Source organism: Camelus ferus, chromosome 20 (genome assembly GCF_009834535.1).
Source record: "Camelus ferus isolate YT-003-E chromosome 20, BCGSAC_Cfer_1.0, whole genome shotgun sequence".
NCBI classification, from domain to species: domain Eukaryota; kingdom Metazoa; phylum Chordata; class Mammalia; order Artiodactyla; family Camelidae; genus Camelus; species Camelus ferus.
This window is the reverse complement of record NC_045715.1, coordinates 35,754,344-35,764,529: the sequence shown is the minus strand read 5'-3', so window position 1 is coordinate 35,764,529 and position 10,186 is coordinate 35,754,344.

The following is a 10,186-nucleotide window of genomic DNA, read 5'->3' as shown; positions in this document are numbered from 1 at the left end:
CAATCCCCAGTGCCTCCACTAAATAAAAACAGAAAAGGAGAGGAGTGGAGAGGAGGAAAAGGAGGAGAGGGGGAGGGGTCGGGAGAGAAGAAAAGAAAGAAAGGAAGGAAGGAAGGAAGGAAGGAAGGAAGGAAGGAAGGAAGAAGAAAAAAAAAACCCCAAACAAACCATAACTACCTCCCCCCTGCAAAACAAAAATAAATACAAAATCCCCCAAATCTAAAAACAAAAATCAGAATTATCCTATCCTATTCTAACCATTACAGCTTGCCCCTAAAGGATTATATCCTTTCCCTTCTTCAGGTCTTGATGGCTCCCCCTACCCCTCTTATGAAATATTGTATTTTACCTTTTATTATTGTTTGTACTTACTTCTTTCATCAGGGTGACAGTGGACCTAATCAGTTGCCCAAATTTTCAAAAATTCTTGAGGCTTAGATTTACGTAGTCGAGTTTCACAGAAAGAGATGATAGAGAGGTAGCAGAAACGTCTTTAGCTATTAGAAGTCATGCATTTCTTTCTCAATAAAAGGGCAGAAGAACAAAATCTAGAAGCAGAGACACTCAACAGCATCCCTTGGGGGTAGTATAGCTCAGTGGTAGAGCACAGGCAAGCTCCTGGGTCCAATCCCTAGTCCCTCCAGTTAAAAAAAAAAAAAGAAAGAAAGAAAGAGAAACAAAGCATGAATAAAGCATGCAGTTTATTAAAAAAAAAAAATCCCTGCGACGTTAAACCGAATGGGTGTCAAACTTCTAGAAAGCAAAAAGTGGTGATACATTCTGACTCAGAATGCTCAGGGCTTTTTGTCTGTCTTGTTCCAAGAGACTGTCTGTCAATCTTCCAAGAGCCTAGAACAGTACCTGCCACGCAGGAGAAACTTTAAATACCTTTTGAAGGAGGACATAGATCAGGAGGCATTTCTGTACGGAAGAAACTGAGGTCAAGGTGCATTTTGTGTACATCCCCTCTGCACCTGACAGTGCTTGGACACCGGAATGGCAATTGGCAAAGGAAGCCAGATCCTGCTGGTGAAGAGCTTGTACCCAGAGAAGGTGACCAACACAAGGGGACTATTTGGAATAACTCCGGTGGGGAGCCCTCCAGGGTAGACCGTGGTTTCCCGTCCATCAAGGAAGAAAGTGACTAAACCCTCTACACTCCCTGGTGCTTTCTGGTCTTGAACATGGTGTTCACATTTCCCAGATGCAAATTCCAGGAGACCGGGGGCTGTGCCTTCTCCCCTTTGTATTCCTTGCGGTACCAGGGACAGTTCTTGCAACTAATTGTTACTTACTCTCTGGTTTTTTCACTGAAGTGACTGCAGTTGTCTGATTTTTAAAAACAAACAAAATTAGAGGTAAAGAAGAAAACCTCTGCACATTATAGGAAGAGCAGGATGCTGCCAATAAATAGATCTCAGGGTATGATGTGAGGCTTGGAACACAAAAGGCAGAAGATCTTCCCCATTCAGACAACGACTAGGTTCTCAGAACAAATTAGTAACCTTGTCTTGACTTCCTCATATGTGCAGTGAGAACAGTCCCACCTGTGCCACAGGGTTGGGAGAACCTGGTCAGATAATGCATGAGAACTTGCTTTCTAAGTACAAGAAGGTTCACTAACATTAGTTGATCCTACTACCACTGGTCAGTTCCCATGTGTGGCTGCAGACCCCTCACCCCGCCACTGCCTTCTTCCCTAACCTAGTTAGTCAACCAGGTTAAGTAAGGGAGAAATTTTTATCTTCTATCCATTAATCTATCCCCCTAGATTTAAACTATCAGCTGCCTCACATCTAGAATTTAAATTGTAGCTAAAATCCTGTTTATTACTGTTGGAAATATTGGTTGATTCCTGTGGGCAAAATGTAAGAAAGTCAGGAAAGAGAAAAAGTAGGCATCCTTTTGGCTCAATATTGATAAACCAAAAAATAAGAACTATCCAAGGAGGGGAAAAAATATGTTCCCAAAGGTACTGCAACATTAATTTGCAACAGTGGGAAAGGACGACTTCCCTCTCCGGCTCTGGTGGAGCTCCAGAAGACCTGCTGTCCTCCAGCCTCAGGACGAGTGCCTTTGGTAAAGCAGAACTATGCAGTGATGCTCTTGAGCTCACCGCCCAGAACGGCTGACCCTTGAACACAGAGGTTTGATTGGCATGGGTCCGCTTATATGTAAATTCTGTTCAGTAGTAAATACAGTACTACCGACCCGAGGTTGGCTGAATCCAAGGATGCAGAGGAGATGTGAATACAGAGGGCTCGCTGTAAAAATCACACTCAGGTTTTGGACCACAGGGCATCAGTACCCCTAACACCCTTGTTGTTCAAGGGCCAATGGTATTTTGACTTCAGTAGGTTTAGCTCAATGTCTAGAAACTGGCATTGGGCACCAACGGCTTAAGTAGTGTCTGTGGCACAATCATTTAATGGACATTTTATTAAAATATGATGGAGCAATAGGAAAGCAATTAATTACTAAGTTTTAAAAAGCAAAGCCAAAATTGCACAACTGTGTAAAATATATATATGCAAACTGATAAGATACAAGATTGATCTGTTAATCTAGAATATTGCAAAAAAAAAGAATATGGAGAGTGGATTACTGTCTTCCTTTTACTTTGAGGGCTATAATGTTGCTTAGGTGATTTTTTAAATCTATATTCATTCAAACCAGTATTTGGATTGGGGAATTTATGACCACTTCAGAAAACAGAAACACCCAAAAACAATGGTTCCTGTCCTTCCCATTAGGGTTCTAATTAGTGTGAGTAAATTCTTACGTGGCTTTAGGAAAAGGCTTAAATTTCTCAATAGACACACTACAGAACCATAACCATTTAGCTGGCCCATTAAAAAAAACTGTAGTAACTACTACCATGAATTTAGAACCCAGAAACGTCCACACCACAATTTAGTGTGCAGACATAACCACATTACATATAATATTATTGGGGCTCTCCCAAACCATCCAAAAGATTACATAAAGAACTCTGAAATTGGTCTGACGTAGTTACCACTAGAATAAAAGGTTTAGGTTAGCTCTTAACCCCCTAGCATCTTTACCTGAAATGCATTCTCTGGCATTACAGAAAAGAATCAGGAAACTTGCTAATTTATAAAATAGTGATTTTGTTAAATTCTTATTTTTTATTGAAGTGCGATCAATTTACAATGTTAGTTTCAGTTCAGCAAAGCAATTCAGTTATACATACACGTACGTATTTTTTCAGATTCTTTTCCATTACAGCTCATTACAAAAAATTAAGTATAGTTCTCTGTGCTATACTGTAGGTCCTTGTTGCTTATCTATTTTGTATACAGTAGTGTGTATCTGCTAATCCCAGACCCCTAATCTAAACCTCCCCTCTCCGCTTACTCCCCTGGTGAACACAGTTTGTTGTCTATAAAAGAGATTTTTTTTTCCCCCGCCCCCTAAAAGAGATTTTTAATAGGCTCCTATTTGGCTCCTGTTGTATAGTTAATCTCAGACAATTAAATCATTTAGGAGATAAGAACTTCCTCCCCAGGCATCTTTGTTTGCCTGGGAATCTGTGCAATGCCCACATTTCCCATTGAAGTGGGAAGTGATTGATGCTGGAATCGTTCCCAACTTAAGTTAAGCCAATTGTTACTTAAGAGATTCAGGCCAAAGGGGATCCTTCTCTACTTACTGATAACTATCTTGAATTCTTACTAGCTCAGGAGCAAGCGTAGCCATGGAGTGTCTTAGACACAGTGGAGCATAGAAGTAGCATTCTTCTCAGAACTGACAGAAAAGGAGTAACTTACGTGAGTAACTCAATCACTTACGATACCTAGAAACAGAATGCAAAGTCCTAGCCGTGATCTGGCCATCACAATAGGAGTTAAGGGTAAAGCCTCATCAAAGACACCATTTTCACCAGGGCTAGGATGTAGGAATTTGGATGGTATTTAAAAAATTCTCCTTTATCCCCTACCAGCAACTGTGCTGATCCAGGAACAGACTTCTGGTAACTATTGGAATGGTCAGATCAGGACATAATCTTAGACCTTACAGAGATCTTTAAAAAGAACCAAGCTACACTGAACTAATCTTAAAACAGTAACAAATATAAACAGATCCATAGGTTAAGAACTTACTTCATACAAACTTTTAGCTGATCTACTACGCTTCCGATTTCCTTTGGACAGAGAAAGGCCCTGCATTGTTTTGTAGAGTATCTGTTACCTTGTGTTTGCCTGTGCAACACACCTTGAAGCCAAACAATAGTGAACACCGGGTGCTGGGAGCAGAGAAAGGTTTATTGCAGGGCCAAGCAAGGAGGACAGGGGGCTTGTGGCCTAACTTAAAAACAAAATCCATCCAATCTCAGCCCGACGTGCACAGAACTCCTTTTTTTAGGGCTCCTTCTGCACAACTTTCTGTATCCGTATTAGTGTGTTGCCCCCGTCCCCTTTTTTCCCTCATCTATAAACAACCAGCTTTAGGACAAAATCTTTTTTCTCTTAACAAAAAGCGATTCCATTCCTCACACCTTTCCTCATTCAAAACGTGTGTCCCACTTTCCTACTGTGTACTGAAGTGTTTCCTTCATCATTGTTCCTAACTTCAATGACGTATTTAAATTAGAGTCCTCAGCTCTCAAAATATTCGACCACCAGTGAAAACCAAGGAGCAAACACTCATGAACTGTCCTTCAGCATTCTGTAGACTGGCAAACCCAAAGGCCAGTAATAATTCCTAAAAACATGTGTTTGTAAGAAGTATCTCAGGGTGGCACCAAGCATACGCATCAATAGTCCTAAATGCCTCTAGTTTCTCTGCAAAGGAAGCCAGCTTTCAGCAGTATCTTTCTCTCTTTGGGAACGACTTAGCCATCCAACAAACCTCCATCATTTAACTTCAAGTTACCAAATATCTGGAGAGATCACTTTTAAGGAGACATTCCCAAAACACAACCAAAAGAGAACGGACCCAGAGTGGCTCCCAGTGAGCCCAGAGTGGCTCACTTCCCGGAAGGGAAGGAGCCCAGGTGGAGCGGGTAGAATTTTCCCATCCTGCACAAGTCAGAGTGGCTCACCCCAAAACCATACACATAAAAACACAAACAAATAAGCCAAGGTCACACAGACAATCAGAGGTGACGCCGTCTAAAAAACTCCACTTCCACTCCCAGATGGAAGCCTCCAAACAGATGGGCCCAGTTCTTAAAGGGAAATGACCCAGGATGGTTCATGCTGAGCCCAGAGCTGCTCACATCCTGGTGGAAATGAGCCCGGCGAGAATGGAGAGATTCCCAGCCTGTGCGAGCTGGAGCGACTTACCCCAAGCGACACCGAGTGCGGTCCGCAGCTCTGGACGTTTCTTGACTCCAAACAGCCTCCGGCCAGGGCGGCTGAAGCCGGTCAAGGAGAGTCCATCCCGGTTTCCCCAGAGCCAAGTGAGCTCTGGCAGCTGCTGGGACCCCAGGAGGGGGCTGCCCCTGGCTGCCGTCGACCTACCATGGGCACAGACTCCTAGGCTGGTTTGGACAAAATTGTTTCTGAATGCAACACGGTGAGGCCAAATAATACCAAAACGTCAAGAGTTTGGGGCAGAGAAAGAAGAATGAGTGACTTATGCCCCCAAAGCCTGGAACTCACCCAAGGGTTTAACCGTTTCAGCTGAGCACTTTGAAAGGCTAGCTGAGGGAGGGGCTTCCCAGGGTGTGTGGTCAGCGGTGCCCAATTCTCTGATTGACAGTGCTCAATCCTTAGGAGCCAGAAGGTCTGAGGGCCCTGTGCTCACAATCATCAAGTAGTTCATTTCTTCCCTTAGGTGGTGGTTCTTAGCATCTGAAAAACTCAGGACATCTGCATGAGATTCTATTCTCTGGGTACTTCAGCCAGGAGCTACAGCAGAGGGTGTGGGGGAGGGGTCTGTCCTGGGAAGCCCCCCCCCCCCCCGGGGTCCTGATTGGTTGTATATTGAATTCATATTCTAGGAATATAGATTTTTCTCCAGTGACCGTGGGTCAGATATTCTCACTACATTTCCAGGGTCAGTTTCAGCCCAACTCAGGTGAAATTTTACTCCTGGAGATGCATACATCCTTCTGACCAGGCTGGACCTGGTGTTCCAACCCCAGTGATGGCTGTCCTTAATCTGGGGCAAGCCCAAAGAGCTGGACTGTTTCCTAAACTGTGTGGAGGGCAGTAAGGATGTGTTGGGGCTAGACCCCGGTGCCCAGTGTGGCTCAGTTCGCAGAAAATCCACAAGATCAGCCCTACAGCAGTGCCGGACCATGTGTCTCACACTGGCTTCCGTCAGACACCGTTGAACAACGGCATTTGTCTCTGACCACCGTCTGCCACCTTCTCCCATACCTCTTATCCTGGGGCCCAGTGCACATTTCTGTGTTGGCATCATTCTGTGCCTGGATTCTGGGTGGTTGTAAACCTCATAAGTAGGACAATGTTGGACACGTGAAGACAACCGTTCTCCAAGAACGACCTTCTTAAACTGGTGTCAGTGCGAGTTTGGAGGCATGGGTTTCCATAGTTGAGGTATAGAGGGGGTGGGTCATAATGGATGATCCATCTCACAGTTTTCTATAAAAGATCAAATATGTGGTACCGGGAGAAAAAGCACCAAAGCTAGAGCTTCTCTGCAGAAACCACAGCAGGTGGCAAGCAACGCCAGGATCACAAGGAAACAATCCCGTGCTTGTGATTAACCTTACCTGTGCGTCACCTGCGCCTCTGGCCTCAGAGGAGCCTGCCCGTTAACACGTGGTACTCATTTGATCCCACAATTAAGGAACATCACACTAGACTTTGTGCCATGCCATCCTATTGTAGTAAAAGCAACACTTTCACTTAGGCCGAAAAGAAAGCCCCTCCCAGGTTAAATCCTACTGTGAACTCCTTGCACCACCCCCTCCGAGCCTGGCTTTTCCTCGAGTGCCTTTTAGACACAGCACATTCCACCAAATCCTAAATTCCTGGATTCATCCTTGTCTGCTACCCTCTTGCCCTCCTGGTAAAGTAGACCTCCTGGTGCCACGGGCATCTGTGACACCTTCATCTCGGAAATTGACTCGTCCTCCCCCAGGGTTCCCAGTTGACTAACCCAGTGTCATCCAATACAAACACAATGCGAAAGCTACTTATGCAATTTTAAGTTGTCCAGTAGCCATTTAAAAAAAGGAAAAAGGAATACATGAAATCAATTTTCAAAAATTTATTATGGTAAATTGCAGATAAAATTCATATTTTAACCATTTTCTTAAATTGAAGTACCGTCGGTTTTAACTAGTTTTAAGTGTGCAATTCAGTGGCATTAAGTACTTTCACAAGGCTGTGTGGACATCCCCACTGTCCATTTCCAGAACTTTTTCATCCTCCCAAACAGACATTCTGTACCCATTAAACACTAACTCCCCATTCATTTCCCCCTTCCCCAGCCCCTAGTAATCTCTATTCTACATTTGTCTCTACAAACTTGAACGCTCTGGGTACTTCACATAAGTGGAATCATATGCTATTTGTCCTTTTGTGATTGGCTTGTTTCATTTAGCATGAGGCCCACAGGATTCATCTTTGTTGTAGTGTATGTCTGAATTTCATTCCTCTTTAAGGCTGAATAATGTTTCTTTCTGTTTGTTTGCTTTGTTTTTTTGGGGGGGGGTGATTAGGTTTATTTATTTAATTTATTTATTTTAATGGAGGTACTAGGGATTGAACCCAGGACCTTGTGCATGCTAAGCACTCGCTCTACCACGAGCTATACCCTCTCCTCTATTTCATTATATATATATATCACATTTTGCTTATTGACTCCTCTGTTGATGGAAATCTGGGTGTAACCATCTTTTGGCTATTATGAGTAATGCTGCTACGAACTTTGGTATTCAAGTATCTGAGTCCCTGCTTTCAACTTTTGGGGGTGTATACCTAGAATCAGGGAAACTAATCCTAAAAATATATTTTACTTAATATATCCTAAACATTACCATTTCAACATGCAATCAACAGGAAAAATGGAGATAATTTGCATTAATGTTTTTGTATGAGGCTTTCAAATCCCAGGGTACTTACAGTACTTTCCAATTCAGACAGTAAATTTTCAACAAAATCCTTGTATTTAGATTTCATTAAATTCATCGTTGAAAAGGTAGAGTCACACACCCATGTTATTCCAAATACACTTTAGAATATGTAAATTAATTAAAATTAAACAGAATTTAAAATTCAGTCCCTTAGTCACATTTCAAGTGCTCAAGGACCACACGTGGCCAGTGGCTCCCACTTTGAACAGTGCAAGCCTAAATAATTGGGTAGAAAGGCCTCTCTTTGGCCCCACACAATCTGTTCCATCCTACCTTGCTCAGCCTGCCTTGCACTTTCCCCAACATGTATTCTAGACAGACTGATCGTCAGCTCAGGAAATGCATGGGCAATGCACCAAGCACTGTGCTGACCACTGGATATGACAGGGGGAAAAAAATCCATGTTCTGCATGGAGCCCCAAAACAGGTGGGGCCAGCAGACATTAAAGACAAGTAATTGCACAAATATATATATATATATATATATATATTTATATAAAAATTGTTATAAACCCTATGGAAAAAAAGGAGTGCAAAGACAGGGCAAGCACTTGTCAAAGAGATAATCACATGAATAACAATATCTTAACAGTTTTAATAAGTACCCGGGGGGAAAAAAGGTCTGATGGGAGTTTAATAAGTGGGCTTTTTGCCGAAGAGAAGCTTCTCAGGAGAAGTAACATGAAGCTGAGAAGGAGTGACGGACGAGCTGGGGAAAGGGGTTCAGAAGCAGGTCGGCGTAGTACAGTAACCAGGTGAGCACGTGTCAAAGGTCAGGGGTGAGAAAAAGTCTCTAAGAAACAAAGAGATGAGTAGTTGGTGCAAGTATAGACAGGGGCACCCTGGTGGGGTGGGCAGACAAGCAGGACCCAGCCTGTGCAGGTCTTCACATCATAGTAAGGATCTGGGACTTTCTACCAAGAGCAACAGGAAAGCTATTAGAGAATGTTTAAGGGTGCTGGACTGGCATTTCTTCTTAAAGACGACTGTGGTGGTTGGGTGAATAAAAGTCCTGACTCTTCAGCTTGAAGCCTAAAGAGCCCTCCTTTCCTTCTTCGGCATTTTGACCTCTGCTGCGTGGTCAAAGCTCAACCATAATTCTTGCCTGTATTCGCCTGTTGTCATTTTATGCACTATCTTCCTTTCCTGTTGTTCATATACTCAGCTCACTGATGCATCTCACCCTAACTGTAATCTTCAAGCAGACATCAAAAGCTTCTCACCCATCTTTGTGTGCCCAGGGCATGGAGTATGGAACAGATAGACCCCGCCAATCTGTTAAATCGGATTGAGTTCAAAGTCTGATCAGAGTTTGCAACTTTCTCCCTCCAAAAAGCCTTCTGTGACCTAATTAACTCTGTCTTTGATCCAAATTTTCGGTACTCTGCTTGCCACAAAGACTGAAGTCCCCGAACAAGACCTGGGCAGCCCTCCAGCATCTGGGATGGCAATGCTTAATAACAAAAAGGGGTTTGTTTCAGGTCAGGCTAGGGTTACAAAAGGCACCAGCCCGTATGTGACCTGGCATTACAGAGCTTCAAGGAACCCTCTTTCTACCCTTCAAAGTCCTGGCATGAAAACCATGTCCTTAGCAGAGTTCTCAAGAAACAGACAAAACAAAGCCATCTCCAAGAAGTGCACTGTCCTTAGCTCGAGGCGCCAAAAGCATTAGATTCCTTACCTCCTCCCAATTACTGTGCATTTCATGATCTAGAGAAAAGAAGTGCGGGAAGGGCCCAAACTTTGTCCCTTATAAACTGTGACCTTGGCCAGATTAATCTCTGAGCCTGTTCTGACATCTAAAACGGCTGGTAATACCTATTCCTACAGACGGTTAGGAGGATTAGGTGAGAACTGAAAATGTCTAGTGTAAGTTTGTGGTCAAACTGCGTTTTGTGCCTTTAAGGCTTCGAGGGAGGGGAGCGGAAGAAGGCGGAATAGGGAGTAATCTTTGCCACTAGTAGAAAAGCTACTAAGTTTCCTCTTTTCCTTTCTCGTGAATACAGACACTGTGGAAGAGATCTCAGAAGGAAAAAAAAAGCCAATTTCATGAAATATACTGGGAGAAATATTTTCAATATCACGATTTATGAGGATACAAAAAGTAAATGT